The sequence below is a fragment of the Podarcis cretensis genome (assembly GCF_951804945.1).
Source record: "Podarcis cretensis genome assembly, chromosome: 6".
Classification (NCBI taxonomy): Eukaryota; Metazoa; Chordata; class Lepidosauria; order Squamata; family Lacertidae; genus Podarcis; species Podarcis cretensis.
This window is the reverse complement of record NC_137175.1, coordinates 1393288-1421181: the sequence shown is the minus strand read 5'-3', so window position 1 is coordinate 1421181 and position 27894 is coordinate 1393288. Positions and strand designations below refer to the sequence as shown.

Here is a 27894-nt window from a genome sequence, read left to right as displayed (position 1 = left end):
AGTCAAAAATGCTGCTCACTTTGCCACTAACTTGCTTCCCCTCCTCTGGCTTCTTACCACATCTTGGAACTTCCCTCTTCTTGCTTAAGCATGGTCAAGGTTTAGTAGAACAGCTTAGTCAGGATATGGTTGTTTGAAGGTGGGACTCTCCCTTGCAGCTGTCCTTTGTGCCTTACGACAGCTGCCCAACTGGCTGGGATGGGGATGAAATGCTTTTGGGTCTATGTGTCTAAGGGTAGTATTGCTGCAGAAATAGTAATTTATTATGGGCAGTGGCAACCCATGCTAGAAGGGCGACATTTGGGGTCTTTTACAACTCTACAATTCTGTGATTCTATGATTCTCTTCGTCGTCTGACACCTCCTCTTCCTAGTCTTCTCCTCTGACTACTCACCATCGTTCCACCACCAATCCCTGGGCCCTGGGCCTTCCTTCCTTGGGGGGGGGGGTTTCTCCAGCTGATAACTCGCACCGTTCCTCTGTCTCCCAGTAGTCTATGGCAGTGGAGGTAGAATGTATAAGAGCAAGCTTGCCAAATCAGTCCCTTTTTCTAGGTCAGAGCTTTCCAAACTATGTTGCAACACATCAGTGTGCCGGCCGCAGTGTAGGTGTGTCGCATGAATGCTCCCTGCACTCCTCCCGGGACACTGCAGGCCTGAAAGGATGCTCCCTGCCCAGTCATGCTGGCCAACCCAAGAAGCAGCTGAGACCCCAGCCTTTGAAACAAGCCACTTAGACGAAATGATTAAATCTCAGAATGATCTTGGAGGGTGGCAGCGCCTACCCTGGTCTTTGGCTTGGAATCAACTTGATCCCCTTCCCCTCTTTCCTTTTTCCTTTCTCCCTCTATGATGGAACTCCTCTTTGGGGACTTCCCTGGCTTTTTCTGGCCCACGTAGGACCAGTCTGGATAGTTGGCCTGGGTGAAGATTTGACGTTTTCATCCCCAAAAAGTTTTTGATTTGAGTTTCTATTGAAATGAGGCTGCATTTTAATGTTGTCTTTTAATCTTTTTTTAAGTTGTATCTTAAGCAATTGTTTTATATCTGGTGTCAGCTGTCCTGAGCCCGCTCTTGTCTGAGGAGGGTGGGGTATAAATAAAATTTATTATTATTATTATTACCCATTGGAACTCACCACCAATTGATCCAAGGCAGGCACCTTCATGGTACGCTTTTCAGCACCTAAAACCATCGCATTGTAGAGTTGGAAGTTACTCCTGAGGCTCATGTAGTACAACCCCCTTCAATACTGAAATCTTGACTAAAGACAGATGGCCCCCCCAACCTTCAAGGAAGGAGAGTCCACCATCTTCCAAGGGAGACCCTTCCACTGTCAAAACAGCTCTTACTGTCAGAATCTCCTTTCTCGTAACTTGAAGCCATTGGTTCGAGTCCTACCCTACATATCTTATAGATAAGTCTGCCCAGTAGTGATGTATGGAAGTGAGAGCTGGACCATAAAGAAGGCTGATCACCGAAGAATGGATGCTTTTGAATTCTGGTGCTGGAGGAGACTCTTGAGAGTCCCGTGGACTGCAAGAAGAACAAACCTCTCCATTCTGAAGGAAATCAGCCCTGAGTGCTCACTGGAAGGACAGATCCTGAAGGAAGGAAGGCCCAGGGCCCAGGGATTGGTGGTGGAACGATGGTGAGTAGTCAGAGGGAGAAGACTAGGAAGAGGAGGTGTCAGACGATGAAGAGAATCATAGAATCATAGAATTGTAGAGTTGTAAAAGACCCCAAATGTCACCTAGTCCAACCCTCTGCAGTGCAGGAATCTCAACTAAATCAGCCATGATGGCCGGCTATCCAACCTCTGCTTAAAAACCTCCACAACTTCCTGAGGGAGACTGTTCAACAGTTGAACAGCTCTTACGGCCAGAATGTTTTTCTTGATGTACAATTGGAATCTCCGTTTTTGTAACTTGAAGCCAGTCCTACCCCCCAGAGAAGGAGAAAACAAGCTTGTTCCCTCTCACATTTGACAGCCCTTGAAATATTTGGAGATGGCTCTCAGTCTCCTCTTTTCCAGGCTAAACATAACCAGCTCCTTCAACTGTTCCTCACAAGGCAAGATGAGCCTGGATCATCTTGGTCGCCCTCCTTTGCACACTTTCTAGCTTGCCAACATGCTTCGGAAACTGTGGTGCCCAGAATTGGACACAGTATTCCAGGTGTGGTCAGACCAAGGCAGAATAGAGAAGGACTATGAGCTCCCTTGATCTGGAAACTAGACTTCTGTTGATGCTGCATATATAGTGGACATGCGGGTTGCGAATGTGATCTGTGTGGGAAGCACGTTCGCAACCCGCAGTGTTCGCAACCTGCACACGCGGGTTGCGATTTGGCGCTTCTGCGCATGAGCAAAGCACAATTTAGCACTTCTGCGCTTGCACGTTCCAGTACTTCCGGGTTTCGACGCATCCGTAACCAAAAAAAACACAACCAGAGGCGTCTGTAACGCGAGGTACAACTGTATATTATTTCGAACACAGCAGAATCATAGAACATACTACTTTTAAACCGTTCACTTTTGGCATTACCCTTCGAGGGCTATGGAGGAGCTGTGATCAGAATGAATGAGGAAGACATGTCTTGTGTGTGTGTTTCTTGTGGCTGATTAGCTGCTCTCCCTGTTCAAAGGTCAGAGGGGGCAGGGTTTCTGTTGAGGCAGGTGATTAGCTCTGGGAGGAGCTTATCAGAGCTTGCAGGGTAGCGGCGCGCACAGTTTGATCCATCTCTTAGATTTAGGGGAGCTAGTCTCAAACGTTTGTTGGGGGAGACCTAGGGGTTTTTTTTGGGGGGGGGGAGTTATTTGTCCTGTCTGCACGCTTCTTATGATGGAGGACCACTGTAGCCACCCCCAACGACACGTTCTCAACATGGAGAGTGAGGGAACAGCTGCAGTCGCCTGCGGTTCCTGCACAATGTTTGCCATCTTGCCAAAGGTTGCAGGCAGCTTTACCTGCAGCAATTGCATGCTGATTGCCCTCTTAAAAGACAAAGTCCAGCAACTGGAGGAACGTGTAGCTACGCTCCAAAGAATTAGAGAGCTGGAGCTCTTCTTGGAAGCAACAGAGCGCACCGTCTCCACCAAGGAGGAGACAGGGGACTCCCCTGAGAAGGAGGCTAGTTCACCAACACAGGAGCCAGATATATGGAGAAACGTGACTCAAAGAAGTAGGAAGCCCAGGGTTCGCTCTGATTGTTTAGAAATACACAATCGCTTTGAGGTCCTCTCCCCTAGCATGGAAGACGAAGAGCAGACTCCATTTGAGGATCTCTCCCTCATTACAGTCGATCAGGTATATGAAGACGAGCAGCAAAGTCAGTCCTCAGGGAATGTGCAGGAGACCTTGGAACGGACAGCTCACGCAAGAACCCCGACCAAACCTAAGAGGAGGCGTGTAGTGGTGATAGGGGATTCCCTACTGAGGGGAACAGAAGCAGTGATCTGTGGGCCTGACAAGATGTCTTGGGAAGTGTGCTGTCTCCCCGGGGCTAAGATCCAAGATGTAACTGAACGACTGCAAGGAATCATAAAACCCACTGACAAATACCCCTTCCTCTTGGTTCATGTGGGAACCAATGACACTGCAAGCAATAGTCTCCAGAAGATCAAAAGAGACTATGAGGCTCTGGGCAGGAAATTGAAGCAATTAAATGCACAAATTGTCATCTCATCCGTCCTCCCAGTTGAACGACGTGGCCCAGGGAGAGAGAGAAAAATAGTGGAAGTGAACAGCTGGCTTTGCAAATGGTGTAAACAGGAACGGTTTGGATTCTTAGATCATGGACTGCAGTTTCTTGAAGATGGACTTCTGGCAAGCGATGGGCTGCACCTCACAACGGTTGGGAGGAATGTTTTCGCCAAAAATCTCAGAAACCTCATCAGGAGGGCTTTAAACTGACTAATGTGGGGGAGGGAGACAGTGCTGCTGAAGGTAGGAGTCTATCAATTGATGAAGATGATCATCCAAATGTCATAGACCAAATGGAGCAAACAGCACGCAGACCTAGTGGTGGGAGGAAAAAAATCCTTAAATAAGAGACACGGGGGAATGATTAATGGACTTCAATGTCTGTACACTAATGCGCAATTAATGGGAAATAAACAAGATGAGCTTGAGCTCTTGGTACAGCAAACTAAATATGATATAATAGGCATCACTGAAACCTGGTGGGATAAGTCCCATGACTGGAATGTAATAATGGAGGAATACAATCTATTTCAGAGAAACAGACCAGACAAGAAAGGAGGAGGAGTGGCGTTATATGTCAGGGATGTGTATACCTGAGAAGAGAGTTTACTATACAGCGGAAAGGAGCAGCCAAGCATACTAGGACTCAATTTCTTGACTTTAGGAAAGCCGACTTCATAAAACTTAGGGAAGTGCTGGGTGAGATCCCATGGACAGTAATATTAAAAGGAAAGGGAGTTCATGATGGCTGGGAGTTTGTTAAGAGGGAGATAGTAAAAGCACAACTTCAGGCAATACCAATGAGACGGAAACATGGAAGGTGCCTAAAGAAGCCGGGGTGGCTATCTAAAGAACTTTTAACTGAGTTAAGATTAAAAAAGGATGTGTACAAAAAATGGAAAAGCGGGGAAACCACCAAAGAGGAATTCAAACAAATAGCCAGCACGTGTAGACACAAAGTCAGAAAAGCTAAAGCACAGAATGAACTCAGGCTTTCTAGAGAGGTTAAAAGCAACAAAAAAGGCTTTTATGGGTATGTTCGTAGCAAAAGGAAGAACAAAGAAACCATGGGGTCAATCAGAGGAGAAGATGGTGAAATGCAAACAGGGGACACAGAAAGGGCTGAACTCCTCAATGCCTTCTTTGCCTCAGTCTTCTCCGATAAAGAAAACAATGCCCGACCTGAAGAATTTGGAGCAAATGATTCAGCAGAGGAAACACAGCCCTGAATAACTAAGGAAGTAGTACAAGAATACTTGGCTAGTTTAGATGTATTCAAGTCTCCAGGGCCAGATGAACTGCATCCAAGAGTATTAAAAGAACTGGCAGATGTGATCTCAGAACCACTGGCAGTCATCTTTGAGAATTCCTGGAGAACAGGCGAAGTCCCGGCAGACTGGAGGAGGGCAAATGTTGTCCCTATTTTCAAAAAGGGGAAAAGAGAGGACCCAAATAATTACCGCCCAGTCAGTCTGACATCAATACCAGGGAAGATTCTGGAGCAGATCATTAAGCAAACAGTCTGTGAGCACCTAGAAAGGAATGCTGTGATCACCAATAGTCAGCATGGATTTCTGAAAAATAAGTCGTGTCAGACTAACCTGATCTTATTTTTTGACAGAATTACAAGCCTGGTAGATGAAGGGAACGCAGTGGATGTAGCCTACCTTGATTTCAGCAAGGCATTTGACAAGGTGCCCCGTGATATTCTTGTAAAGAAGCTGGTAAAATGCGGTCTTGACTATGCTACCACTCAGTGGATTTGTAACTGGCTGACTGACCGAACCCAAAGGGTGCTCATCAATGGTTCCTCTTCATCCTGGAGAAGAGTGACTAGTGGGGTGCCACAGGGTTCTGTCTTGGGCCCGGTCTTATTCAACATCTTTATCAGTGACTTGGATGATGGACTCAAGGGCATCCTGATCAAATTTGCAGATGACACCAAACTGGGAGGGGTGGCTAACACCCCAGAGGACAGGATCACACTTCAAAACGACCTTGACAGATTAGAGAACTGGGCCAAAACAAACAAGATGAATTTTAACAGGGAGAAATGTAAAGTATTGCACTTGGGCAAAAAAAAATGAGAGGCACAAATACAAGATGGGTGACACCTGGCTTGAGAGCAGTACATGTGAAAAGGATCTAGGAGTCTTGGTTGACCACAAACTTGACATGAGCCAACAGTGTGACGCGGCAGCTAAAAAAGCCAATGCAATTCTGGACTGCATCAATAGGAGTATTGCATCTAGATCAAGGGAAGTAATAGTGCCACTGTATTCTGCTCTGGTCAGACCTCACCTGGAGTACTGTGTCCAGTTCTGGGCACCACAGTTCAAGAAGGACACTGACAAACTGGAACGTGTCCAGAGGAGGGCAACCAAAATGGTCAAAGGCCTGGAAACGATGCCTTATGAGGAACGGCTAAGGGAGCTGGGCATGTTTAGCCTGGAGAAGAGGAGGTTAAGGGCTGATATGATAGCCATGTTCAAATATATAAAAGGATGTCACATAGAGGAGGGAGAAAGGTTGTTTTCTGCTGCTCCAGAGAAGCGGACACGGAGCAATGGCTCCAAACTACAAGAAAGAAGATTCCACCTAAACATTAGGAAGAACTTCCTGACAGTAAGAGCTGTTCGACAGTGGAATTTGCTGCCAAGGAGTGTGGTGGAGTCTCCTTCTTTGGAGGTCTTTAAGCAGAGGCTTGACAACCATATGTCAGGAGTGCTCTGATGGTGTTTCCTGCTTGGCAGGGGGTTGGACTCGATGGCCCTTGTGGTCTCTTCCAACTCTATGATTCTATGATACTTCTGCATGCATTTACATAGAATAATAGATTTGTAGAGTTGGGCATCCTGAGAGCGAGAGGGGTCTCTTTCCTCTCTGCCTTCACATATCCCAAGAAGGCTTCAGTGAGACTGAAGAAGTGCTGATCAAATGCCTGCTGAAAACTTTGCTATTCTACCATGCCTATGTAGGCAGTTAAAAAGAAATCCTTCCACAATATTAATCGATGCCTTTAAAAAAATATTGCTATTTATTCAAAGATGTACATACCCATTACAAAGTATCATTTTATAATATACTGAGTCTATTCTCCAGGGACGTCCCTGATTTAGAGAAGCTGTCCCATTTCTGATTTGATGCCAAAATCTCCCTCTTTTCATTGGAGAAATGTTGGAGTGTATGGAGTTATCTGACCCCCAAGCCGTCTGAAGGCAATCCTGTACAGGTAAGTGGGTTAAAAAAAAATGTTTAATGTTTTATTGTGTATTGATATATGTTGGAAGCCTCCCAGAGGGGCTGGGGCAACCCAGTCAGATGTGTGGGGTATAAATAGAAAAATTATCATTATGGAATGGGACGTCCCTATTTTCATTGGAGAAATGTTGGAGGGTATGAGATTGCAGGTGGAAAAAGAGTGTCTCTTGCTTTCTCTTTTAATTGGTAAGTAAACTGATCTTAAGGTAAAGGTAAAGGGACCCCTGACCGTAAGGTCCAGTCATGGACGATTCTGGGGTTGCAGCGCTCATCTCGCTTTACTGGCCGACCTTCTCATTGGCAAGCCCCAGGCTCTGTGGTTTAACCCACAGCGCCATCCGCGTCCCTTTAAGCTGACCTTAAAAGGTAAAGGTAAAGGTACCCCTGCCCGTACGGGCCAGTCTTGACAGACTCTGGGGTTGTGCGCCCATCTCACTTAAGAGGCCAGGGGCCAGCGCTGTCCGGAGACACTTCCGGGTCACGTGGCCAGCATGACATCGCTGCTCTGGCGAGCCAGAGCCGCACACGGAAACGCCGTTTACCTTCCCGCTGGTAAGCGGTCCCTATTTATCTACTTGCACCCGGAGGTCCTTTCGAACTGCTAGGTTGGCAGGCGCTGGGACCGAGCAGCGGGAGCGCACCCCGCCGCAGGGATTCGAACCGCCGACCTTTCGATCGGCAAGTCCTAGGCGCTGAGGCTTTAACCCACAGCGCCACCTGCGTCCCATTAAGCTGACCTTAGGATGGGGCTAATACAAGTGGAGTAATACCCCAGAGACCTTTGACTTCACGCATCACCTAACTTCTCCTGCTTCTGGGATGTGTTTCATGGCATGGGAGTCTGGTGGATGACAGAAAGGCAGGCTCACTGGATTGGGAACTGTGTTGCTAACAACAACAACAACAACAACAACAACAACAACAACAACAACAATTTATTACTTATACCCCCATACATCTGGCTGGGTTTCCTCAGCCACTCTGGGCAGCTTCCAACAAGAGATTAAAAATACCGGTACATTAAATCTGCCAGCCCAAACCTGTCTTTCCTGCTACTCTGGGGAAACAGCGCCTAGGCAGACTGGGAGAGGACATTGTCCTGGACAAACAACGCTTGGCTGCTGCTCCCAGCACAATATCCTTCCCGGTAGCATCATTATCTTCCTCCTCTTCATGCTCTTGTGAAAACAGTCCCCATCTGGGTCATCCCAAATAATGTTGGATGGAGAAGCATTTTCAGCTATGCTTCCCAGTGGCACAGCCATCAAAGTTGTATTTAATGCATGGAATTTATACACTGCTTGATTGTAAAAAGAAGAAGCTCAAAGCCATTTCCAAAGGAGAAAGAATGATACAATTATCCATAAGAAATATAAGGACTTTCAAAAAGTTAAAATAATAATAGGCTGGAAACAGATTAAAACTCACATCAGCTTTGTAAACATGTGGACAGGAGTGTCTAAACAAAAACACATTGCAGAACATCAATGATAAAAACACAATAAAAACATACCAAGAATGCAAAAGCCTTTGACTGTGTCGACCACAGCAAACTATGGCAAGTTCTTAAAGAAATGGGAGTGCCTGATCACTTCATCTGTCTCCTGAGAAATCTCTATGTGGGACAAGAAGCTACAGTTAGAACTGGATATGGAACAAATGATTGGTTCAAACTTGGGAAAGGAGTACGACAAGGCTGCATTTTGTCTCCCTGCTTATTTAACTTATATGCAGAATTCATCATGCGAAAGGCTGGGCTGGATGAATCCGAGGCCGGAATTAAGATTGCCGGAAGAAATATCAACAACCTCAGATATGCAGATGACACAACCTTGATGGCAGAAAGTGAGGAGGAATTAAAGAACCTTTTATTGAGGGTGAAAGAGGAGAGTGCAAAATATGGTCTGAAGCTCAACATCAAAAAAACGAAGATCATGGCTACTGGTCCCATCACCTCCTGGCAAATAGAAGGGGAAGAAATGGAGGCAGTGAGAGATTTTACTTTCTTGGGCTCCATGATCACTGCAGATGGTGACAGCAGTCACAAAATTAAAATATGCCTGCTTCTTGTTAGAAAAGCAATGACAAACCTAGACAGCATCTTAAAAAGCAGAGACATCATCTTGCCAACAAAGGTCTGTATAGTTAAAGCTATGGTTTTCCCAGTAGTGATGTATGGAAGTGAGAGCTGGACCATAAAGAAGGTTGATCGCTGAAGAATGGATGCTTTTGAATTCTGGTGCTGGAGGAGACTCTTGAGAGTCCCATGGACTGCAAGAAGATCAAACTTCTCTATTCTTAAGGAAATCAGCCCCGAGTGCTCACTGGAAGGACAGATCCTGAAGCTGAGGCTCCAAGACTTTGGCCACCTCATCAGAAGAGAAAACTCCCTGGTAAAGACCCTGATGTTGGGAAAGATGAAGGGCGCAAGTAGAAGGGGACGAAGGAGGACGAGGTGGTTGGACAGTATTCTCGAAGCTACAAACATGAGTCTGACCAAACTGTGGGAGGCAGTGGAAAACAGGAGTGCCTGGCGTGCTCTGGTCCATGGGATCATGAAGAGGCGGACACGTCTAAATAACTAAACAACAATAACAACAAAAAACATGTGAAAAGGATCCAGGCATCTTAGTAGACCACAGCCTTAATATGGGTCATTGGGTGATGTGACTCCTCACACATATTGTTTGCCTCCTCTTCAAGCAGAGCCTCTAGCTCTCTTTCCTGGGAAGCACTCAGATAGATGTTTGCCCAATTGCTCCCTAAATACACTCACTCTCGCCCTTCTAGCATGGGTTGCCACTGCCCATAATAAATTACTATTTCTGCAGCAATACTACCCTTAGACACATAGACCCAAAAGCATTTCATCCCCATCCCAGCCAGTTGGGCAGCTGTCGTAAGGCACAAAGGACAGCTGCAAGAAAGAGTCCCACCTTCAAACAACCATATCCTGACTAAGCTGTTCTACTAAACCTTGACCATGCTTAAGCAAGCAGAGGGAAGTTCCAAGATGTGGTAAGAAGCCAGAGGAGGGGAAGCAAGTTAGTGACAAAGTGAGCAGCATTTTTGACTTACGGTAACTAGCTGCACCTTTTTACTGGCCCATATATGCAAAACTCTCTTGTTAGAGCGGTGGCAAAAACAATGACATGCATTCCAAGAACGGTGGGAAGCCCACAAGCAGAATAGAAGGACCTCAAGCAGAAGAGAAGCACAGGAGTCCTCTGCCTGCTCATGGTTTCCAGGAACTGGGATTCAGAAGCATTTCTGTGCCCAATTACACAGGCAAAGCATAGCCATCCTGGCTAGAAGCCATCAGTGGTCCTCCATGAATTGGTCTAGCCCTCTTTTAAAACCATCCAAGTTAGTGGCACCAACTGCCTCCTGAAGCAGCAAATTCCACAGTTTATAAAGCTGCATCAAGAAGGACTTCCTTTTATCCACCCTGAATCCAACCATTTCCAGTTTAATTGGATGTCCATGGATGTCCATGATGTTATGAGAGTTGCCAGAAAAACTTTACCGTATTTCTCCATGCCACACATCATTTTATGAACCTCTATCCTGTTACCTTACTTGTATTTTCTCTAAGCTAAAGAAATCCCAAATGTTGCAACTTTTCTTTGTAGGGCTTGGGCTCCATCCCTTTCGTAGTTTTGGTTGCCAGCTGCACTGGCTCCCAGTGGAGTACAGGGTCAGGTTTAAGGTGCTGGTTTTAACCTTTAAAGGACCTAGGACCCTCGTACCTACTGGACCGCCTCTCCTGGTATGCCCCACAGAGGACCTTATGGTCAGTGGCGGAGCTTGTGCACGTCCTGGGGTGTCTGGCACACGTCCTGGGGGTGTGATGTGCTGCCTGTGGGGGCGTGGCGCCCAGTGCAGGTGGGGGAACGGCCCTGATGGCACCCCCCAGGATGACACTGCCGGAGGCGGTGCACTCCCCTTGCCCTCCCTTCCTCCGCCAGTGCTTACGGTCTGCTGACAACAACACCTTGAAGATCCCAGGCCCTAGGGAAATTAGACTGGCCTTGACTAGAGCCAGGGCCTTTTCAGCCGTGGCCCCGGCCTGCTGGAACGCTCTCCCCCAAAAGACCAGGGCACTGAGGGATTTGACATCTTTCCACAGGGCCTGCAAGACAGAGCTGTTCCGCCAGGCCCTGCGGAAAGGATGCAGTTTGACTTACTTTCCTTTGTATAAAACAAGCCCAAAGGAGGCCCCCAACATGCTCACAGGTCCTTGTATGATTGGTGGAAACAGTTGGTCCTGGCAATTATTAACCACTCTCAGTTCCACCCTGATCATTGCCACCTGCCCAGATTTTAACTTGTCTGAATTAATTTTAAGACGTATTTTACTTAATTGATGTCTGTTTTTATGCTTATTGCGTTGTTTTTATGATGTTAGCCGCTCTGAGCTCAGCCTCGGCCGGGGAGGGTGGGATACAAATAAAAAATTATTATTATTGACTTTTCTTTGTAGGGCTTGGGTTCCATCCCTTTCCTAGTTTTGGTTGCCCTTTTCTGAACCTTTTCAGAAAAAAACATCCTATTGAGGGAAGGTGGTCAGAACTGCACATGGTATTCCAAATGCTTTCTCCATCTTCCAGTTCAAACGGTTAAGGGGTTTGTTTGTTTTCTGCAAGCCCGTGGTTCTTTGAAGATGGCAGAAGGTGCTTGGTGGGCCCAGAAAGGCTGCACAGTGAAGTGTGTGGGATGTAAACACAGGAGCAGTCAATGACAACATTCCTAGAGTGTACATGTTAGAACATGGGGAGGGATGTCTGTCCAGCAAGCAGGTAAACTTCCTGGGGATGGACTTCCTCCGCATTTGACCAGAGGTGGGTGTGGCCTCACCTGTGCAGGTAATGGTAAAAGCACAGGGCAGGCAGCCATTCTCTCTCTTGCCTCTCTCTGCCATCTTCCTTTGATGAGGAAACATCTAAGGATGCTCTCTTGGCTCCCAGCCAAGAGAGGAGATAAGGACTATCTTGCTACAAGATAGATTCTAAATGTCTTTTACCTTTTTAAGCCTGTCTGCCTTCTGGGATCATATTGTGAACAGAACATGAGTAAACTCTTTTATACTTTTATACAGACTGTGTCGTGTCTTGTATTTTAAGAGGGAACAAAGGGGAAATTACCAGAGTAATTATTATAGAGGTTCTAGCGAACCTGTGCACACGTTACCGTTGCAAACTAAAAGGGGAATGTTTATAAACTCTGCTGATATTTTGGGAACTTGTTAGCACAAGTTGGATAAGGATATAATTAGTCAATATATCCTCTCCTGCGCCCCAGAACATTCCCACAAAGTGGTCTGCTGATTGCGCTTGGAAGAGAGCATGAGGAGGCAAGAGGAGCCCCCTGCGCTGGATCAGGCCGAAGACCCTGCTGCTGCGCCATCATTCCATCCTCACTGTGGCCAACCAGAAGCACCAGGGAGGCCTCTGAGAGGGACATGTGCTGTTGTGTCTCTGAATGGGGAAATGGGGAATATATTGCATAACAACCTCTTTGATCTTCCCTTGTACAGGGACCACAACCTGTGCAATACATGCGTCTCATCATTTCTTGTGCAATGAGGGCCTCACCTTCCTGCAGCCAATTAAATCTGGGCAGGATCCCCTGGGGATGTGGCCTTATAAAGCGCCTGGCTACAGGCTGGAGAGCACTCTGCTCTGCCTCACCATGAAGTCTGGTGGCCTCGTCTTCTTCCTCGTGGGGCTCTTCGCTCTCTGTGCCATGATGCCCTCTGCCTCAGCCCAAGGTATGTGACCCCACTGGGGCCAATCCTTCTGATGCTGCTTTGTGTGGGCCTCCAAGTGGGACCCCCTTCATCCCACACCCCCAAAGCCTTCCCGGTGGGGAGTCCAGGCTCTTCAGAGGAGCAGAGGCACCGCTATACCTGGGAATGTTGTAGGTGGCTCCACAGTGAATCCTTCAATGTGCTGCCACCTCCTGTAGGAAACCAGAGAGTTCTTTTTTTTTTTCCCAAATACATTTTTATTGAGGTTATGCACATAACAAACATACAAACAAATACAAAAGAAAAAATTATAACAACAAAAAAAAAAGCGTCAAGATATACAAGCCAACTTTTTCCTCTCTCTAACTATACAAAGATAGATTAATCTGGCTGTTTCACAAAACAGTAAACGATTAAAAAAAAAACACACACACACACACACACGCAAAAACCACCTCCTGGACTTCCTTCCATCCTTTTGGTAAGTATCGAATATCTGCTTCCATTATGTATTTGATTTTTAATCTATAGGCCTAAATTCACACGCTGGTAGTATTGTTCTGACCCCGCCAATCACATTAAGCATTTATTCCAATATAGTTCCAATATTTACTCCAATTTTTCAGAGATTTCTGTTCATCGTGGTCTCTTAATTTACCTGTTAATTTATCAAGCTCAGCATAATTTATCATTTTAATTTGCCAATCATTTATATTGGGGATAGTTTCCACTTTCCAATATTGTGCCAATAAAATTCTCGCTGCTGTGGTGGCATAGAGGAATATCGTTCTATCTTCTTTCTTAATATCTTTACCCGTCATTCCCAGCAAAAAGGCTTCGGGTCTTTTGGGAAAAGTGTATTTAAATATTCTTTTAAGCTCATTGTAAACCGATTCCCAAAAGCCTTTCACCTTTTTGCATGTCCACCATAGATGATATAGGTCACCCTCCACCTCCCCACATTTCCAGCATTTCTTATCTTTTAGTCTATACATTTTGGCCAACTTCACAGGGGTGTGGTACCACCTATATAGCATCTTCCAAACATTTTCTCTCAGAGACATACATGCTGTAAACTTTATATTACAATTCCACACTTCCAGCCACCTTTCAAAATCGATATTATAACCAAAGTCAATTGCCCATTTAATCATTGCCTCCTTCACCTCCTCGTCCTTTGTATACCACTCTAAAAGTATGTCATAGATTCTAGATAGGGTTTTGTTTTTACCTTCTATTACTTCTACATTGAATTTTGATTTTTTGTCATCAAAACCCAACTTCTTCTTGTCCTCTTTTAGCAAATCATTCACCTGGTGGTATTGCAACCACCCAGTGAATAGATTTTTTATCTCTTCATAAGGTTTAAGTCTTGGCCCTTGGTCTGTTTTTCTTAACATTTCCTCATAGGTGGCGTTTTTTTCCTCCATGTTTGTTTTCTTCACCGTTAAAGCCTCAATTGGTGAGATCCACCATGGGGTCTTTCTTTCAAGGAGATTTTTATTCCTTTCCCATGATTGGTATAAAGGTCCTCTAAAAATATGATTTAGAAAGCTCTTGTGGACCTTCACTTTCCCATACCAAAGGTACGAATGCCATCCGTACCAATTATTAAAGCCTTCTAAATCCAGTAGATCTCTATTCTCCAGTTTTATCCAATCTTTTAACCAAAGTATGCAGGCCGCTTCGTAGTATAGACTTAGATCCGGGAGAGAAAAGCCCCCTCTTTCTTTTTTATCTATCAAAATTTTCATTTTTATCCGTGGCCTTTTCCCCTGCCAGATATACTTTGCCAAGACTCTCTGCCACTCTTTACATTGTTTTAGGTCTTTAAGTATGGGGATGGTCTGGAATAGAAATAGCATTCTAGGCAGAATATTCATTTTGACAACAGCTATCCTCCCCAAAAAGGAGAGTTTCATCCGCCCCCAAAATTACATGTCTTTCTTTATACTCCTCCAGGTGACATCATAGTTATCCTTATATAAATTTATGTTCTTAGCTGTGACCCATATCCCAAGATACTTCACTTTCTTAACTACTGCAATTTCCGTCCTTCTCTCTAAATCTATTATTTCTTCCTTTGTTAAATTTTTAACCAAAATTTTGGTTTTATTTTTATTTATCTTAAGTCCTGCCACGGCTCCAAATTCGTCAATCTTTAGTAAAGCTTCTTTTACACTCTTTTTTGGGTCTTCTAAAGTTAGTACGATGTCATCTGCGAAGGCCTTGATTTTATATTCCCTCTTTCCTACCTGCACTCCTTTTATTTCTGTTGCCCCCCTCAGTCTCTCATTCAGTATTTCTAGTACCGTTATAAACAGTAAAGGGGACAGGGGGCAACCCTGTCTAGTTCCTTTATATATACCAAAATATTCTGTTGTGGTGTTGTTTATTACCAATTTTGCCTTCTGTTCCTTGTATATTGCTTCTATCCCTCTTCTAAATTTCTCTCCCATTCCCATCGTTTCCAGACTTTTCTTCAAGAACTCCCATGAGATGTTATCAAACGCCTTTTCAGCGTCTATAAATACCAAGGCCGCTTGTCTGTCTATACTCATATCCAAATATTCAATAATATCTATCAGATTCCTTACATTTTCCCTTAATTGCCTCCCTGGAAGGAAACCCGTTTGATCTTTATGTATTTTGTTGTTCAAAACCTTTTTTAGTCTTTCTGCCATTATATCTGTGAATAGTTTATAATCATTATTTAATAATGAAATTGGCCTATAGTTTTTCACTTCCAGAGTATCTGCATCTTTTTTAGGAATCAAAGTAATATATGCTTCCTTCCAGGTGTTCGGGATCCTTCCTTCCTTTAATATATTATTCATCACTTCTCCTAGCACTGGGGATATTTGGTTACTTAGTGTTTTATAATATTTGGCCGAAAGGCCATCTGGCCCTGGGACTTTCCCACTTTTCATCCTTTTAATAGCCTTTTTTATCTCTTCTTGAGTAATTGTCTGGTCTAATATCTCATTTTCTTCTTTTGAAATTTGTTTTAGGTGATGCACTTGTAAAAAGTGATCTATTTCTTGCTTTGTTTCCTTTCCTCTTTTATATAAATCCTTGTAATATTTTTGAAATATCTTTCTTATCTCTTTTGGCTCTTCCACAATCCTTTCTCCTTCCCTTATCCTACTAATCGTATTTTGTTTTCTTCTTTCTCTTATTTGCCACGCCAGGTATTTTCCTATCTTATTTGCTGACTCAAACGTTCTCTGATTCATCATTTTAATTTTCCATTCTACCTCTTGGTCGATTATTGTAGAAAATTTAGCTTGTAATATCTTTATATTCTGTTTTGCGATCTCCTCATTGGGGTTGATAGTCAACTTTCTTTCATTTTCCATAATCTGTGTTAGGATCTGTTCCTTCTTTGTCTCTTTTTCTTTTCTTACTTGACTATTTTTCTGTATTAAGAAGCCCCTCATAACTGCCTTTCCTGCGTCCCACACAGTCTCTATAGCAATTTCCCCATTTAAATTCCATTTAAAATAGTCTTCTATTGTCTCTATTGCCTTATTTACAATCTTCTGATCATTAAATAAAAATTCATTCATCCTCCATCTAACCGTTCGGATATCTCTACCTTTTAGCTCAATGGAGACTGCATTATGATCAGATATAGTTCTTGGAAGAATTTCCGATTTAGTTAGATTTTGAGTTAGTTCCTTCGAAATCCAAATGCTGTCTATTCTCCCCCAACTCTGATTTGGGTTTGAGAAGAAAGTATATTTTTTTGTAGTGGGGTTTTTAAGTCTCCACGCATCAATCAGTCCCAGATTTTTTACCATATCAAAGAAGGATCTCGGTAATTTACCTTCCTTCTTCCCCTGTTTTTTTGTTGACTTATCTAGGTTTGGGGACACCACCCCGTTAAAGTCACCCATCAATATCATTTTTTGGTCCATCCATTCCATCAATTTGTCTCCTAATTCCAAATAAAAGGCTGATTTTTTATCATTTGGGGCATATATTCCCACAACAATTATTTTTTCTCCCTGAAACACCATTTGAACAATGACTACTCTCCCTTGGTCATCTTTGCATAATAATTGTGGATCATATTTTTCCTTTATGTATATTACCACCCCTCTTTTCTTCACTCTATCTGATGTCACAAAATCTATTCCCAATCTCTTATTGCTTACTAATCTCTTATGCTTATTTATTATGTGCGTCTCTTGGAGACATATTAAGTCACAGTTCTTTTTCAGTAATATGTGTGTAATCTGATTCCTTTTATTTTTATTGTTCAATCCATTCACATTCCAGTTTAGTATTTTTAATGCCATCTGTTATATACTATTTAATTAACTTATTAAACCTGTGTACAATTTAGTGTTCTTTGTCTCCTTCCTCTAGTTCTTCTCTTTCTCCTATTGGGCTCTCCTCTCTTTCTTCTTCTTCACTCCCTCCTTTTTCTTCTCCTTGCTGGTTCTCTACCTCCTCCTCCCCCATCATTTTCCCCAGGTCCTTCTCGTATCTCCTTGCAAATTTTTGAAGTTCTGAGATAGTGGACAGTTTAAACTTTTTTTCTTTGAAATAGAATGAAATACCTTCCGGAAACTCCCATCTATACAAGATCCCATTTTTCTTCAGTTGATTTGTTAATTTTTTATATGGGTCCCTCCTTCGAAGAAATCTCGAAGGAATCTCTTTGTAAATAATAATTGGGTTTTCTTCAATATATAACCTTTTGACATAGTTCTGTTTCAAAATTTCGTTTCTTATCTCCAATGAGTTAAACATGGCTATTACATCTCCTGGCAATTTTTTCCCTCTGGCCTTGGCCGATTTTGTTCTTATTCGAAATATGTTTACCAAGCAATGGTTTATCTCTTCTTCTTTTCTATCTAGCCATATTGCCAGCTCTTTCACCACTTTAGCTCTAATATTCTCATTTAAATCCTCTGGTATTCCTCTAAGTTTTAGGTTAGATTGATTTTGACGCATCTGCGTCATAGCCATGTTGTCCAACAACTCTTCCTGTGTTGCTCCTATTTCTTTAACTTCTAATCTAATCCTGTCCATCTCTTTCCTACTGTCTTTCGTGTCCTTTTGAACCCTTTTCACTGAATCCTCCAAAACCTTAGCTTTTACCGAGAGATCCTTAACTTTCCCTTTCAGTTCCCCTACCACTTCCTCCAATTTTTTGTCTAGAGTATCTTGTACCTCCATCAATTTTCTCTCAATATACTGTTCATTATTTTTAAATTCTTTTCTTATTTCGGCCATCAAGCTGTCATAATCTCTAATATCTCTTGCCTCCTTCCCCTCTTCTTGTTTTGAAGGCCTCCTTTCCGCTGGTGTTGCCACCCCCTTCTTAGAACCGTTAGGCATTTGTATATTTAAGTTTAGTTCTTCCTAGTATACTGTATAATGTAATATACTATGTGGGTAAGATATAGAGGTAACAAGGTTAACAAGGTTAACATCTCTCAGATATTACAACAAGAGTCCAAAATTGACTAAATTGGTACAGCACAAAAATTAACCCTTAATTAAGATCAGATATTAATAATACAGTTTTAACTGTACCTAAATTCAGACACGTATTTAAATCCTCAGAGTCTTATAATTAAATGTAGTAAACACCTGAACCTCCAGAAACACTTCCAGATTCAGGGGGTTCTCAAACTCATGAGCAAGGTCCTGCGAAAACGTATTCTTTAACTTTGCATCCCGGGGTGTATGTCTCTTTAAATCCCGAAGAATCAAGAGAATCACAGCTGTCTCTGAAGCTCAAGAACGTATCCGGTTGGGGATGAAGAAGGCGGGTCCCCTTTAACTCACTCAATATGGCAGTCCTTTCACAGTCTCACCATCTTTAAGCAAACTTTAAACAAACTTTAAACACAGTCTCACAGTCCCTGTCTTTAAACACAGAGCACTGCTAAGGCACCTATATTCCACACTCCGTTTAAGTCCCAATTCTCCCCAATCCTGAGGTTTAAAAGCAAAAGTCCTCCACCGAAACCCGTGCTAGTTAAAGCGCTCTCCGTCCCGCTGAAACAGAAAAGTCTTTTTCCCCTCTCCCTAGTCGATATAGTAGTTCAGCTGTTACCTTGCCTCTGACACTTTATACTTTGTGTCTGAGGTCTTTCCACCACACACTCACTGGCAGCTTGTTTCCTCTTTTCCTCTTTTGTTTCCTCTCTGCCAGCGTCTCGCTATACTTTCTTTTCACCTTACCGCCAGGAATGGACTCCTCCTCCTTTTCACCAATTATTTCTTCTCCGCTGGGTTCTTATCAACCCAAAAGCATTTCATCCCCATCCCAGCCAGTTGGGCAGCTGTCGTAAGGCACAAAGGACAGCTGCAAGGGAGAGTCCCACCTTCAAACAACCATATCCTGACTAAGCTGTTCTACTAAACCTTGACCATGCTTAAGCAAGCAGAGGGAAGTTCCAAGATGTGGTAAGAAGCCAGAGGAGGGGAAGCAAGTTAGTGGCAAAGTGAGCAGCATTTTTGACTTACGATAACTAGCTGTACCTTTTTACTGGCCCATATATGCAAAACTCTCTTGTTAGAGCGGTGGCAAAAACAATGACATGCATTCCAAGAACGGTGGGAAGCCCACAAGCAGAATAGAAGCACAGGAGTCCTCTGCCTGCTCATGGTTTCCAGGAACTGGGAAGCATCAGAAACATTTCTGTGCCCAACTACGCAGGCAAAGCATAGTCATCCTGGCTAGAAGCCATCAGTGGTCCTCCATGAATTGGTCTAGCCCTCTTTTAAAACCATCCAAGTTAGTGGCACCAACTGCCTCATGAAGCAGCAAATTCCACAGTTTATAAAGCTGCATCAAGAAGGACCTCCTTTTATCCACCCTGAATCCAACCATTTCCAGTTTAATTGGATGTCCATGGATGTCCATGATGTTATGAGAGTTGCCAGAAAACTTTATCGTATTTCTCCATGCCAACATCATTTTATGAACCTCTATCCTGTTACCTTACTTGTATTTTCTCTAAACTAAAGAAATCCCAAATGTTGCAACTTTTCTTTGTAGGGCTTGGGCTCCATCCCTTTCGTAGTTTTGGTTGCCAGCTGCACTGGCTCCCAGTGGAGTACAGGGTCAGGTTTAAGGTGCTGGTTTTAACCTTTAAAGGACCTAGGACCCTCGTACCTACTGGACCGCCTCTCCTGGTATGGTCAGTGGCGGAGCTTGTGCGCGTCCTGGGGTGTGTGGCACACGTCCTGGGGGTGTGATGTGCTGCCTGTGGGGGCGTGGTGCCCAGTGCAGGTGGGGGAACAGCCCTGATGGCACCCCCCAGGATGACACTGCCGGAGGCGGTGCACTCCCCTTGCCCTCCCTTCCTCCACCAGTGCTTACGGTCTGCTGACAACAACACCTTGAAGATCCCAGGCCCCAGGGAAATTAGACTGGCCTTGACTAGAGCCAGGGTCTTTTTGGCCATGGCCCCGGCCTGCTGGAATGCTCTCCCCCAAAAGACCAGGGCACTGAGGGATTTGACATCTTTCCGCAGGGCCTGCAAGACAGAGCTGTTCCGCCAGGCCCTGCGGAAAGGATGCAGTTTGACTTACTTTCCTTTGTATAAAACAAGCCCAAAGGAGGCCCCCAACATGCTCACAGGTCCTTGTATGATCGGTGGAAACAGTTGGTCCTGGCAATTATTAACCACTCTCAGTTCCACCCTGATCATTGCCACCTGCCCAGATTTTAACTTGTCTGAATTAATTTTAAGATGTATTTTACTTAATTGATGTCTGTTTTTATGCTTATTGCATTGTTTTTATGATGTTAGCCACTCTGAGCTCAGCCTCGGCCGGGGAGGGTGGGATACAAATAAAAAATTATTATAAGTAACTTTTCTTTGTAGGGCTTGGGTTCCATCCAAGAGAGGAGATAAGGACTATCTTGCTACAAGATAGATTCTAAATGTATTTTACCTTTTTAAGCCTGTCTGCCTTCTGGGATCATATTGTGAACAGAACATGAGTAAACTCTTTTATACTTTTATACAGACTGTGTCGTGTCTTGTATTTTAAGAGGGAACAAAGGGGAAATTACCAGAGTAATTATTATAGAGGTTCTAGCGAACCTGTGCACACGTTACCGTTGCAAACTAAAAGGGGAATGTTTATAAACTCTGCTGATATTTTGGGAACTTGTTAGCACAAGTTGGATAAGGATATAATTAGTCAATATATCCTCTCCTGCGCCCCAGAACATTCCCACAAAGTGGTCTGCTGATTGTGCTTGGAAGAGAGCATGAGGAGGCAAGAGGAGCCCCCTGCGCTGGATCAGGCCGAAGACCCTGCTGCTGCGCCATCATTCCATCCTCACTGTGGCCAACCAGAAGCACCAGGGAGGCCTCTGAGAGGGACATGTGCTGTTGTGTCTCTGAATGGGGAAATGGGGAATATATTGCATAACAACCTCTTTGATCTTCCCTTGTACAGGGACCATAACCTGTGCAATACATGCGTCTCATCATTTCTTGTGCAATGAGGGCCTCACCTTCCTGCAGCCAATTAAATCTGGGCAGGATCCCCTGGGGATGTGGCCTTATAAAGCGCCTGGCTACAGGCTGGAGAGCACTCTGCTCTGCCTCACCATGAAGTCTGGTGGCCTCGTCTTCTTCCTCGTGGGGCTCTTCGCTCTCTGTGCCATGATGCCCTCTGCCTCAGCCCAAGGTATGTGACCCCACTGGGGCCAATCCTTCTGATGCTGCTTTGTGTGGGCCTCCAAGTGGGACCCCCTTCATCCCACACCCCCAAAGCCTTCCAGGTGGGGAGTCCAGACTCTTCAGAGGAGCAGAGGCACCGCTATACCTGGGAATGTTGTAGGTGGCTCCACAGTGAATCCTTCAATGTGCTGCCACCTCCAGAGAGTTCTTATGGATGGGAGGAAGAAAGAGAAGTGGGGTGATAGATGAGGAGGAGATGGAGATGGAGGCACCTCCCCAACATACACAAGCAACTAAAGTGGCCCTTAAAGCTGCAGCCCAGGAGTTAAGCAGGTGCAGAAAGGAGGTCTCTGGTGCCCAGTCCATAGCTGGAAAGAACTTGGCCACTGTGGGAGAAGTTAGCCCGCCCCAGCAAAGACTGACCCCATTGCAACCCAGATGTTCAACTCTGTGCTCAGCGGAAGGAGAAAAACAGGAGGAAACTTATTCATCTGGGCTGTGCTCATCCTATAAAGGCTGGGATAAATAAAGGCTTTTCAAATGTTGTCTCTGAGCCATAATGATGTTCTTTGTTTCAGGGAAGCCTGGAAATTGCCCTTTCTATGCTGCAGTAGTGAAGCTACCTTGCACTGAGAGTTGTACTACAGATTATGATTGTCCTTCCGTCCAGAAATGCTGCCCAATATTTTGCTCCACGATCTGCGTACAACCAAGTAAGATGCTGAGCCCCTTGTGGATGATTTATTGTTATTTAAGCCCCCCCCCCTTTCCCTTCACTATGGGCTCCCAGTGTGTGTTGCAGTTTGAAACTGCAGTTAAAACAAATTGCAGTCTCAGGAATAGAGTTGCCCCCCCAAAAAATGTAGATATCTATCAGGTAGGAACAACATAATGAGGGTGTCAGACACACCTCTTTGGGAAGGGAGTTCCCCCAACTTAGGGGCTGCCCCAGAGATGACTTTGTCAGGGTGGAGGAACTGCCAAGAGAGCCCGCCTGCTGATGTTTACTCCCAAGAGAGTCTGCAAGTATGGAGAAGCTCTCTCAGATAGTTGGTGCCTAAGTTATTTAGGGCGTTAGACATTAATGTAGGCACCTTGAATGGAGTCAAGAAAGGAACTAGGTGGGCTGAAGATAGCAGTTCTGCACAAATTGTCCAAGTTTTGCTCAAGGAGGGATGCCTGTTGCCTCTGAACTGACAGCAAAGAGATGGTCCATAATTATGACATGGGAACAGGGGGATGGGGCCATAGCTCTATCAATGAGCACCTTGGTCCCAGGCTCCATCTGGGCATCTCCAGGTAAGGGAAACCCTTGTCGTCTGCTTAGCTAGGGGGATGAGCACCGATCTCTATGATTCCAACTCTATGATTCTATGATTCTATGGAGGGCTTGACAACCATATGTCAGGAGTGCTCTGATGGTGTTTCCTGCTTGGCAGGGGGTTGGACTCGATGGCCCTTGTGGTCTCTTCCAACTCTATGATTCTATGATTCTATGATTCTATGATTCTATGATCTCCCTAGGGTTCTTGGATGCCTGAACACTCTTTTATTCCTGCAGCAAACTGATGGCAGTGATGCACAGCCTGAAATCCCTGCAACTTCTACAGTTTTGGAGATGTGAACCCAGCACCCAAGGAGTGAAGGCAACGATAAACCCAGCTCCCTCTTGACCCAATGGGCCCGATCCAGCATCCTTCCCTGCCTGCAATAAAATGATCCCTGTGCCTGCATACCAGAGTGTCTTGTTCTTGAGTCTTGCTTGCTTATATCTTTCCAAAAGGGTGTTGGCAGGAGGGAGGGAGGAAGAGCCTCTGGCTGAGGGCTGTGGAAACCCAACGGATCACACATACAGCCAGGGAAGGGCAGCTTCGCAATGGGGCAGAGTTAGGAGGGGAAATGCACTGGGTGAAGGGCGAAGGGTCACTGTCTGTTGGGGGGTAGAAGCAGGAGAACTAAGGCCATTGATTTAAAGCAGGATGAGTGTAACGGGATCTTGTAGGTCAAATAATGCACCCCTCTCTTGACTTCCATCCCTAGTTCCCAAATATTTGACTAACGAAGCAGGGCTTGCTGTGTCTTGCCTCTGGGACCCAGGTCCTTTGTGGTCTCTCTCCTGGAGTGCGTTGCTGCTTTCGTGCCCACTTTCCGCTTTTGAAATCAACTGGACACAGGACAGCACCAGCTGTGTGTGCAGGACCCCCCTGCAGTTCTGGGCAGGGAGGGTGACCAGAACTCCTGGGGCCTCTTCCTCTGGTTATTCAGCAGCCAAGAGCTGATTCCTGTTCCACACAGAGTCCAAAGTGGCAGCATTGTGGGGCCCTCAGGTGGAAGACTCAGGTGTGAATATGAGGAGTCCTAACCACATGGAGGGATGCAGGTGGCACTGTGAGTTAAACCACATAGCCTAGGACTTGCCAATCAGAAGGCTGGTGGTTCGAATCCCCACAACGGGATGAGCTCCCATTGCTCAGTCCCTGCTCCTGCCCACCTAGCAGTTCAAAAGCACGTCAAAGTGCAAGTAGATAAATAGGTACCGCTCCGGCAGGAAGGTAAACGGCATTTCTGTGCGCTGCTCTGGTTGGCCAGAAGCGGCTTAGTCATGCTGGCCACATGACTTGGAAGCTGTACACCGGCTCCCTCAGCCAGCAAAGCGAGATGAGCGCCACAACCCCAGTCATCAGCGACTGGACCTAATGGTCAGAGGTCCCTTTACCTTTACTACTGCTGCTACTACTACTCCTACTCCTACTATTACCTTACCCCACCTTTCTCCCTGATGGGACTCAAGGCAGCTTAAAAATAATGATAATAACCACTAAAAGCATAGAATAAAACACAAATTTAAAACAACAATTAAACTGTGTGTTTGTCATTTATTAAGGCCAAACAAAAAAACAATAAAAACAGCAGCACACCAGCCCTTTCATTAAAACAGCACTTCCCGAAAGCCGGTTGGAAAGTCTTCACCTGCCGGAAGGACAAGGAGGGAGCCAGTTCAATGGATGCAAAGCGCAGTAGCCCAAGTCCTGACGGAGTGTGTTCCAGTGGTCACATTGATGGAACAATACCTTTAAGAGTTTCTCTTGCTTTCTGTTTTAATTGGTAAGCTGAGCTTGGAGTGGGGCTAATTCAAATGGAATATAGATACCCCAGAGACCCAGGGCTCTGAGCATCAACTAATGTCTGCTTCTGGGATGAGCTTGCATGACATGGTCTTTCCAAGAATGAAAGAAAGAAATACTTACAGGGTGGGGATCCGTGTTGTTTGGAAGGGCGGCTCTGACCTGTCTTTCCCGCTGCTCTGGGGAAACAGGACCTAGACAGACTAGGAGGGAATGGTCTGGACAGACAATGCTTGGCTGCCTTCTCAGCACAATATCCTTCCCGGTATCATCATTATCTTCCGACTTGCTCTTGTGCAAACACGGTTCCCCGCCCTGCAAGTATTTTTTTCATTAATTCTTGGAAAGACCACATAATGCAAGCTCTTTTTTTAAAAAAAGATATTTATTAGAATTTCCAATTTAATACAAAAAACCAACAGAAAAAAGCAATACACAAAAGATAACAAAAATACAAGAATACACAATTAAGAAAAAAGAAAACAGAAAACAAATATCCATTACTTATTTCCATTACCCTATCTCCCAGACCTCCTCTCACCTCCCCCTTTTGTATTCCAGTTCAAATTCTTAACTCAGCAAATCCTTATTATAACTTATTATTACTTATTTAACTTATTGCTCATCCTTTGCATTACAGCTGGTAACCACTTAATTTCTGTCCAACATCATTTCAACATTCCTTAATTTTACAATATTTCTGCAAATAATCTTTAAACTTCTTCCAGTCTTCTTCCACCGCCTCTTTTCCCTGGTCTCGGATTCTGCCGGTCATTTCTGCCAGTCCCATATAGTCGATCATCTTCATCTGCCATTCTTCCAGAGTGGGTAAATCTTGTGTCTTCCAGTATTTTGCGATGAGTATTCTTGCTGCTGTTGTTGCATACATAAAAAAAGTTCTATCCTTCTTTGGCACCAATTGGCCAACCATGCCCAGGAGAAAGGCCTCTGGTTTCTTCAAGAAGGTGTACTTAAACACCTTTTTCATTTCATTATAGATCATTTCCCAAAAAGCCTTAATCCTTGGGCACGTCCACCAAAGGTGAAAGAATGTACCTTCAGTTTCTTTGTATTTCCAACATTTATTATCGGGCAAATGATAAATTTTTGCAAGCTTGACTGGGGTCATGTACCACCTATACATCATTTTCATTATATTCTCTCTTAAGGCATTACATGCCGTAAACTTCAAACCGGTGGTCCACAACTGTTCCCAGTCAGCAAACATAATGTTATGTCCAACATCCTGTGCCCATTTAATCATTGCAGATTTTACCGTTTCATCCTGCGTGTTCCATTTCAGCAGCAAATTATACATCTTTGACAAAATCTTAGTTTTAGGTTCTAACAATTCTGTTTCTAATTTTGATTTTTCCACCTGGAATCCAATTTTCTTGTCTAGTTTATAAGCCTCCATTATCTGATGATAATGAAGCCAGTCTCAAACTTTATCTTTTAATTTTTCAAAGCTCTGCAATTTCCATTTGTCTCCCTCTTGCTCCATCATTTCCCAGTATTTTGGCCATTTGGACTCCATATTGTGTCTTTTGACAGCTTTCGCTTCCATTGGTGACAACCACCTTGGAGTTTTATTTTCCAATAAGTCTTTGTATCTTATCCAAACATTAAACAATGCTTTCCTGACAATATGATTTTTAAACGCTTTATGAACCTTAGCCTTGTCATACCATAAATATGCATGCCACCCAAAAGCATTATTAAAACCTTCCAGGTCCAAAATGTCTGTGTTCTCAAGAAGCAGCCAGTCTTTCAACCAGCAAAAAGCTGCTGATTCGTAATAGAGTTTAAAGTCCGGCAGGGCAAAGCCCCCCCTTTCCTTTACATCACTTAAAATCTTAAATTTTATTCTGGGCTTTTTGCCCTGCCAGACAAATTTAGAGATATCTTTCTGCCACTTCTTGAAACAATCCATCTTGTCCACAATTTGCAATGTTTGGAACAGAAATAGCATTCTAGGCAATACATTCATTTTTATAACTGCAATTCGGCCCAACAAGGAAAGCTTCAAATTTGACCATATTTCTAAATCTCTTTTCACTTCTGACCAGCATTTTTCATAATTGTCTTTAAATAGGTTCACATTCTTCGCTGTCATCTTAATCCCCAAATATTTAACTTTCTTAACCACAGTCAAACCAGTCTCATTCTGAAGCCTTTCTTTTTCCATTGATGTTAGATTTTTCTCTAGAACTTTAGTTTTTGACTTGTTCAACTTAAATCCTGCTACTTGACCAAATTCATTAATTAGGTCTAAAACCCTTTTCGTACTAGATTCTGGCTCCAGTAACGTTAAAACTAGGTCATCTGCAAATGCTCTCAATTTATACTGTTTGGCTCCGACCTGTATCCCTCTAACCAGCTGGTCTTTTCTAATCATGTTCAGCAAAACTTCCAAGACCGATATAAAAAGCAGTGGGGAGATTGGGCACCCCTGTCGTGTCCCTTTTTCTATCTTATATTCCTCCATAACCACATTATTTACAATTAATTTTGCTTTTTGTTCTGAATAAATTGCGCCTATACCGTTCTCAAACCCTTGCCCTACCCCCATACCATGTAGATTCTTTTTCATAAAACTCCAGGAAATATTGTCAAAGGCTTTCTCCGCGTCCACAAATATAAAAACTGCTTTCGTGTTTATGTTTACTTCTAACTTTTCCAAAATGTCAATTATATTCCTCAAATTATCAGATAAATGCCTTCCCGGAAGAAAGCCCGCCTGGTCTTTATGAATCTCATCCACCAACACTTTTTTCAGTCTTCTAGCCAAAATATCAGCAAAAATTTTGTAATCCACATTTAGTAAAGATATGGGGTGGTAGTTCTTAAGTTGAGTCTTTTCAGTCTCTGTTTTCGGTATAAGCGTGATGTATGCATCTTTCCACGACTCCGGCGCCCTTTTCCCCTCCAAGATCTCGTTGCAGACCTCCTTCAAGGGTTGTATTAAATAGTCCTTCAGAGATTTGTAATACTGGGAGGTCAGCCCATCTGGTCCTGGAGACTTGCCCAATTGCATACTTTGAATGGCACCTTCTATTTCCTGTTCTGATATTTTGTAGTTCAACATCGATTTGTTTTCTTGTGAAATTTTCTGTAAGACATTTATCTTTAAAAAACGTTCTATGTCTGTATCTTTCTGGGGCCCTTTTGAGTATAATTGTTTAAAATACTTTTGAAAACAGTTTCTGATCTCAGTTGGGTTATGTATACTCTTCCCTTCCACTTCTATATTTGTAATGGTATTTAACTTTTGTCTTTTTCTCATTTGCCAGGCCAAAAGTTTCCCACACTTATTTGCCGATTCAAAGGTCTTTTGTCTCATTTGTTTAATCTTCCATTCTATTTCTTGGTTCATCAATTCCATATATT

At 43.9% G+C, this 27894-nt stretch overlaps 1 long non-coding RNA gene across 1 annotated transcript; it reads left to right on the top strand.

Moving 5' to 3' along the window:
* The first annotated feature begins 21233 nt into the window (after positions 1-21233).
* On the top strand, positions 21234-23112 carry LOC307218030. Its single transcript, XR_013839666.1, has 3 exons — positions 21234-21386; positions 21958-22092; positions 22941-23112. It is a non-coding gene; the product is annotated as an uncharacterized lncRNA (long non-coding RNA).
* The last annotated feature ends 4782 nt before the right edge of the window (positions 23113-27894 follow it).